At 43.1% G+C, this 8288-nt stretch overlaps 1 pseudogene; it reads right to left on the bottom strand.

The window, feature by feature from the left end:
- Positions 1-6767, bottom strand: LOC108959173 (annotated as a pseudogene).
- Between the last annotated feature and the right edge of the window lie 1521 nt (positions 6768-8288).

Here is an 8288-nt window from a genome sequence, read left to right as displayed (position 1 = left end):
TGGCCAATGAATCTTTTCTTTTCTTTTCTTTTCTTTTTTGTCAATTTTAAATTGGTCGTCCTGGAAATGGACAATCCACGGCCAAGTAAAGTCATGGCCAAACTTCTTGCTCTATTCATGTAAGTTTTCCAGTTTTCTCTCTCGAAATGTAACAAGTTTCAATTTTCTATCTCGAAATGTAGAGTCTTTCCTCTACCACCATGGTAGTCGCTCGCTTGGTTTAGAACCTAATTACATCTTCTGTCAAACTTCTTGCTCTATTCATGGTAGTTTTCCTCAATAACTACCCATTCCTCCCCAAACACATTTCCACCCATCGCACTTCTTGTCGCTCTAATTACAGTTAGCTCACCCACTCATCTCTTCCTCTGCATGTCTTCTTGCCCTATTTCAATTGAGAATCCGTTTCTCGGTGTCTAATTTCCAGCTTCGATTAGACCGCAATGCATGTGGATAAGTTCGCTTAACCCGCATCTTTGAAGATTCTCAGCCGCCAGCAAGGTGTTGGATTATCTTGATCGAGACACGATGGACCACGCAAACCCTGGAGACAACGCCGGAGATAGCGCTCGCCTTGCTGCCCTATGCCATCGAATGGGATGCCTATGGTCAGAACAGACCATTGAAATCTGCGATGAGCCACGACCAAAGGAAAAATTAGAGGAATGTAAGTTAATACTGGTGGGTAAGATTCTCTCAAACCCATCTATCAATTTTCCTGCCTTTTAGAATACTATGAAGAGAGCATGGTGTACCGATAGAGTAGATATATCTCTGAGCGAAGCAGGCATGTATGTCATTAAATTCCAATCAGAAGGCGAAAGACAGAGAATTCTGGACAACGGACCGTGGCTGTTTTCAAATCATTTGGTAATCCTAAAGCCCTGGTTACCAAATACGCCCCTGCATTGCTATGATTTCACAACCTAAGCCTTTTGGGTACAAGTTTTTGGACTTCCTTTGGAATGGTATACTGACACTATGATAAGTAAGGCTATGCGCCATGTTGGTAGGGTGTTAGAGGTCAAGGTAGAGCAGAAAGAAGGCCCAGCTCTTAAAAGCAAGGAGAGTCCACGTCGAAATCAATTTACATGAACTGCTAAAAACAGGGCAACTTCTTCGTCTGGATGGCAAAAATATTTGGTTGGACTTTCGTTATGAAAAATTATCTCACTTCTGCTACTCTTGCAGCATTCTAAGACATTATGCGATGCACTGTAAAAATTTCCCATTCGACGTGGAAAAAATTAATGGCAAGGCTAAACTGTATTATGGTCAATGGTTAAGAGCTGAGGTCCGGGAACACAGCCCATTCTGGCGTACCTTTTATATCGCAACCTTCACGGGAAGAGAAAGAAGAGGTCATCTCGGAGACTCCTCAATCACCTACCACTTTGATGCCTGTGGAACAATCTCAAAACCAACAGCAGAATGAAGTAATGGAAATACCAGCAGGGGGCAACTTATAGCAGTGGCAGAACCTCTACAATGGAAACCACCTGTACCGAAAGCAATAGCAAAATCCCCTGTATTGCAGTTGATGGTAGTCACAGAGGAATAGGCAGAAGGCTCATCGAAATCAAAGCGGCCGAAACACGCACGCCTAACAGCAAAACCAGGACCTATTAAGAAAGCAAAGCGATACAATCCTTATGATTTACGGATCCAGAGATCAAAGGACCTTGATGAAACTCAACTACAAAATACTCCAATCTTTGCAGCAACAGGACCTGAGAGTTGGGCTATGGTGGCTGGCCCTCAACAGCCACCAAGCGACAAATGAAGCTACTCAGTTGGAACTATCAAGGTTTGGGCAGTCCTCTAACAATTCAAGAACTAAAGGCCATGGTGGCCCAAGATGTTTTGATTTTAATGGAGACTAAGAATCAGGAAGAAATGCTTCATCGAATCCAAAGGAGGCTGAGGTTCTCTAGTTGTATTATCGAAAACCCTATCGACTTGGCTGGTGGTCTAGCAGTGTTTTGGAATGATGGGATAACTTTGACAGTAGATTGGCAGACTTCGGCTTTCATTGATATGATATGTGTGGAAGGAGAGTATGGTACACCAATGCGGCTTACTTGTCTTCATGCGCCGGCAGTCTATCACCTCCGACAGGCCTTATGGGACAACTTGCGACAGATCAGCCACTATAATACACTCCCGTGGGTGTGTATCGAAGATTTCAACGAAATAATTCATCCTTGGGAAAAGGTTGGGAAACGGCTTGCAGACCAACACCGCATGCATTCTTTTCGTGAATTTCTAAACAACTGTTACCTAATGGAGGTACCCAACAAAGGCTATGCGTTTACATGGAGGAATAATAGAAACGGCCAAGATTGTGTGAAGGAAAAACTAGACCGGGTGCTTTGCACTATGGACTGGCGCCTAAATTTCCCTACTGCTGATGTATATGCCTTACCTGCAATTGGTTCCGATCATAGTCCAATCCTTTTAACAACGGAAGTCATCCCTGTCAAAAGAAAGAAAGCTTTCACTTTTGAGGCTTATTGGTTACAAGAACAAGACTACCGTCAAATCATTGCCGACTCATGGGCTTATTCCCAGGTGAGAGGAAAGACACCTCAAAAGCTTAGGGCTGTCTCAGAGGCGTTGACCCGCTGGAGTAGATCCAAATTTTCCAATGGCCACCGTCAAATCAATATTTGTAAGCAGCATCTCCTTAACCTGACAAATCAACCCAACAATCAGTATTCCCAAGCAACGGTCAATAGCATGAAAGAACAAATTCAGCATTTATGGAAACAGGAAGAACAATACTAGGCTATGCGATCAAGACTCGACTGGCTTAGATGAGGGGACAAAAATACCAAGTTTTTCCATGCAACAACAATCCAAATGAGACCACAATTGAATCAGCAAGCTACAAGATGCAAATCAGCAATGGGTTCGAGATCCACAGCTTTTGCAGCACATGACCCGGGATTTCTTTCAAAATTTATACAGTTCAGTGGGAGAGTGAGACTACAGGCCTGTCCTAACTCAATGCCTACCTGTGGTGACAGAGGAAATGAATGCTGCCCTAGTAGATGCGGTTACAATAGAGGAAGTCAAACAAGCTACATTTCAACCGGGAGCAACAAAGGCTCCGAGTTCGGATGGTTTGAATGGACAATTCTATCAATCTCATTGGAATATCCTTCTAGAAGACATTTTTCTCTATGTCAAAGATTTCTTCCAATCAGGTGTGATGCACTCCGAATTTAATAGGATAATCATATCTCTGATACCAAAAACACCTCACCTAGAAAGGTTGGATCAGTATAGACCGATTAATCTTTGCAACTTTATTTATAAAATCATTTCGAAAGTTCTTGCAAATAGACTGAAACCTTAGTTACCAGCAATAATAGCTAAGGAGCAGTGTGCCTTTGTTAGTGGACAATAGATTCAAGATAATGTCCTTATAGTCCAAGAAGTTCTCCATCAACTCATGATTCAAAAGAGGCCCAAAACTTTTCAAGCAGTCTTAAAACTAAACATGCAAAAGGCATACGATCGGGTGGAATGGGACTTCCTCAAAGACTACCTCCTTCAGATTGGATTTCATGCTCAGTGGGTTTAGTGGATAATGCAATGCATCACCACGGTCTCCCTCAGCATTAAATTTAATGGAGACCTTTTACCCCACTTCCATCCGACCAGGGGACTAAGACAAGGCGATCCGTTGTCTCCGTACCTATTCATTTTGGTGGCAAATGTCCTATCTCAACTTATCAGCCAAGCTGTGGATATGGGCAATATCAAAGGCATTAAATTAAACCGGTGGTGTCCTACTCTATCCCATCTATTTTTCGCAGATGACGCTATCTTTTTCCTAGACAGAAAACTTCTCGAATGCCAGCACTTATCTAATATTCTACGACAATATTGCCTAGCTACAGGACAACAAGTGAATCGCAACAAATTTGGAATCTTCTTTAGCAAAGGCTGTCCTAATAGCCTTTAGGAAAATTTGGCTAGAGAACTCCGAGTTCCTATCTTAGCAAAGACTGGAAATATCTTGGCATACCGTCGATTGGAGGAAATCAAAAAGAGAAATGTTCTCTTGGATTCTTAGTCAACTAAACTCCAAGCTAGAAGGATGGAAAGAACAACTTATTTCGAAAGGCGGTAAGGAAATTCTTATAAAAACAGTAGTACAAGCCCTCCCACAATATGCAATGTCTATATTTAAAATCCCGGTGTCTCTATGCAAGTCTATAGAACAAAAAACTGCTCGGTTTTGGTGGCAGACTCAATGTGGTAAATCCGGTATGCACTAGAAAACTTGGGATACCCTGCAGAATCGAAAGGACAATGGAGGATTGGGTTTTTGCGACCTCATTGCTTTCAACAAAGCTTTATTGGATAAACAAGCTTGGCGTCTAATTCAACATCCAACTTCCCTATGGAGCAGATTATTCAAAGGTTTGTATTTCTACTCACGGGAATTCTGGCTAGCTAAAAAAGGGACTAAACCCTCCTGGGGTTGGCAAAACTTGTTGCTGGGCATGGACTCAATACTACACAATCTCCAGTGCTCAGTTGGAGATGGTCGACAATTCAAAATAAGGGAAGACAAATGGCTCTCTAGTGGAATTATCGGTGGCCCTGCACCAAGAGGCGAACCAGAGAAGATCGCAGAATTCCTTATCCCAGACCAAAATGTATGGAATGAGGCTCTACTCCGACGCAATTTTGATGAGCACACTGTCAATGAAATTCTGTCTATACAGATTCGACCTCAACACACGACAGACCAAATCATATGGAAGGGGAAATAGGACGATATGTACACAGTCAATAATGGATAGCACTTCATCAAATCACAAAACAAAAGCAACATTCATAACACAGCCTCTTCATCATACCAACCTCCCCACAAATTATGGAACAAAATTTGGCAACTGCGAACCACTCCCAAAATTTGCACTTTCATGTGGTTCCTTTGTCAAAATGCATTATCTACAAAAGCAAATCTATACCACAGGGCACATCACTTCAGACCCAGTGTGCTCAATATGTACAGATTAAGTACCGGAAACGACTGAACATATTTTCTTATCATGTACATGGACAAAAGCAATATGGTCTCATCCACAACTACATCCGACTAATCAAATTCATGATGTTCAAAGAATAGATGCTTGGTTTACTGATCTACTCGACACAAGGGATACAGTACCTGACATGGAGACTGTAGCTTCTATCTTATGGCATATCTGGAAGGCCCGAAACAGCTTTGTCTTCCGCCAACTGAAACCAGATCCTGATTGGGTTGTACAGTTAGCCCTCGCCCACGCCAGATCAACCAAGTGCTGCAACAGAAGGCCTCTGAAATGCAAAGATCAGTCACCAGACCTCGCTTATAAGTGGCATCCACCAGAACGGGTGTTCTAAAAATCAATATAGATGGTGCTTACCCCATATCCCCCAACAAAGGCGCTGTGGCTTGTGTGTGTTGCAACTCCTCCGGCCACCTGCTCGATGGATTTACCAGTAGCATCACAGCGTTCTCAACGCTGGAAACAAAGACACAAGCTCTCAATCTTACACTCAAATTTCTGCAGTAGAAAGGGAGAACACGGGATCGCATCTTGCTGGAGTCGGATTGCTTGGTGTTTGTGGACGCCGTACGAAACCCTAGCTCCACTCCTTAGGAACACAGAGCCCTGTTTGCAGAAGTGATGGCGTTACTGCCCTGTTTTTCCCATCTCCAAATCACACATTGTCGCACTGAGAACTTCATAGCCTACTGGGCTACCAAAGCCCACAGGCTGTCTTTACTTCCACTAAATTGGGTTATCTCTCCTCCTAGTCATCTTTTAGACCTCCTCAACTTTGAAGCATTGTATAAAGACTGTTCCTCTATCCGTTAATATATTACTTGTTGTTTTCGACCAAAAAAAAGTCATGGCCAAACAAGTTCATTTGTGGTTAGCCCAATACCTCGGCCGAGGCCAGAAGCCTTGGAGGCAGGCACGTCCTCAGCATACTTGAACTCCTGCAGCTGCTTGAAGTTCATCCACGGCTTCACACCCACACTTTCGCTTCATAGATCTTCTTCTTGCCGGCATCAACAGCCTCAAGGGTAAGATGGTACAAAGTCCCGGCAACTACCAGCTCTTTGGCCTTCAACACACGAGCAAACTCGAGAAGCGCATTCTGCGATGAATCGAATGACACAAAAGAAGAGTCAAAGGGGAAATCAAACGCAGCAATCCGACATAATGAACAATTAAGGCTATAACTAAAGTCTAAATGATGCTCCAACAATTATTATGCAATTAGAACAAGGCAATCCCAGAAAGAAATCCAAACAAATCACCAGAAAAATGGATTACTAAAGTCAACACATGCTTGATCAGATTACCTTGTCAAAGGCCAACCAGACCTCAATCTAAGGAAACGAAAAAAGGGCAAGAACCAAAGAAGGATGAGAAAATCAAAAGCAGGGGGGGAATTAGAAAGACCTCATTTTTATTGTGCTCCTCGACAGCGAAACGAGCAAGGCCCTCGATCTGGGCGCTGTTCTGGCTACCCTTGCAGTTGTGGACCCCGCCGGGCTTCATCCTTAAGATCTGGCCTTCTCCGCACAGACCCACCTCGGTCGACGCGCACAGGACCGCCGCCACAAGCGCCAAGGCGACGCAGAACCTGTTGAGCTTCATCGGGATTCTGGTAAAAAAGCGACCTTTGTCCTTCCTGCACCGCAGGAGATGGATTCTCCTCTGTAAAAATTCTCCCTTTGTTTTCAAGACGATAATGTTTGTTTATTTGTGTTTTTGTTTCCCAAAAATAAACTTCTTTTTTTGGTAAGTCAGATCCCAAACCATCACGACGACTAAAGTGGTGGTCTCGGAACATAAATTTTTATTCTTTTGTTCTAGAAAAAAAAAAACGGGCGTTTGTTTACACTTTTGTTTCTGGGAATAAAATATATATTTTGTTCCTAGATTTTTTGTTCCTAAAAATAAATTTGGAATAGAAACAAGAAGTAAAAAAAATTTGTTTGAGAACACTTTCGATAAACATTTTTTTTTCTTCGTCTTTTTTCTTCTTCTTCTTCTTCTTTTTCCTTTTTTCTTCCTTTTGGCCGGTCACCAACCTCGGCTGGTGACCGACCATTAAGGGCCAGTGACCTCGCCGAGCGTCGTCGACCCCCGACAAGACCGAGCCTCGTCTTTGCCTAGGCGAGGCCAAGCCTCGCCGGTGGCCTTAATAGCTAGGCGAGGCCAAGCCTCGCCGATGGCCTCGATGGCTAGGCGAGGTCACCGGCGAGGCTCAAACTCGCCTAGGCGACGCGAGGTCGGCCTCGCCCTGGCCTGGCCAAGCCGAGCCTCGCACCGGCCGATGAGGCTCAAGCTCGCCCAACCACCAGCAAGGCTCGGCTGACCTAGCGGTGGCCCAAGCCTCGCCAATGGCCGGGCGAGCTCGGCCTCGCCAAATCTAGACGAGCTCGAGTTCGCCCAGCCAAAGCGAGGTCGAGCCTCGCCCAGCCACGACAAGGTCACCAGCCCTCGTCGGCCGGTCGCCGATCATGGCCAAGGCTGACAACCGGCCAAAAGAAGAATATATATATATAATAAAAATATTGAAAAATTAAAAGAAATAAAAAAAAATTATACAAGTTTATCAAACGCATTTACCTTCCTAGAGTAGAAATTTTTGTAGTTATCAAACGCATTCTTATATTCAGAAATTGTTTCCTAAAACAGAAACAAACAAAAAAACTATTTATGTTTAAAAATTGTTCCTCAAAATAGTTACCAAACGCACCCTAAGAGAAACAAATCCAGAGCCTTTGCGGGACTTGGGGGCTTCTTGAATGGTAGTTGCCGGATGGCATAGCGGCTAAGGAACAGTGTCAAAGTCCACATTGTTTCGGAGAAATCTGCATGCCGGTCAGCGAATGGAGTGATGCCCACGATGGAATCTTGATGGTTTTCGTGGGGGTGACAATGGGCCGGATCAGCGCATTGCAAGCTGTTTTCTCGGCCGTAAATCTTGATTTCCCTTCTCCATCTTTCCTTCTTAGAAAAAATGATATAAATGATATCTAAATTTTAGCTCAATATATAATATAATCTCTTGAATTTTTAATTTGTTCAATTTAATTACTGAACTTTAATTCAATATTCAATTTGATCTTTAAACTTTTATTTTATTTAATGTGGTCCGTAAAATTTTGGTAAATATTCAATTTAATTCATAAATTATATGAAAATGGTTAATGTTGTTCCTAAATTTGGATTAATAGAAGAATTACATTGAACATTTTC

Source organism: Eucalyptus grandis, chromosome 1, assembly GCF_016545825.1.
Source record: "Eucalyptus grandis isolate ANBG69807.140 chromosome 1, ASM1654582v1, whole genome shotgun sequence".
Classification (NCBI taxonomy): Eukaryota; Viridiplantae; Streptophyta; class Magnoliopsida; order Myrtales; family Myrtaceae; genus Eucalyptus; species Eucalyptus grandis.
Note: the sequence above shows the minus strand (reverse complement) of the source record. Positions and strands in the feature narration are given on the sequence as shown.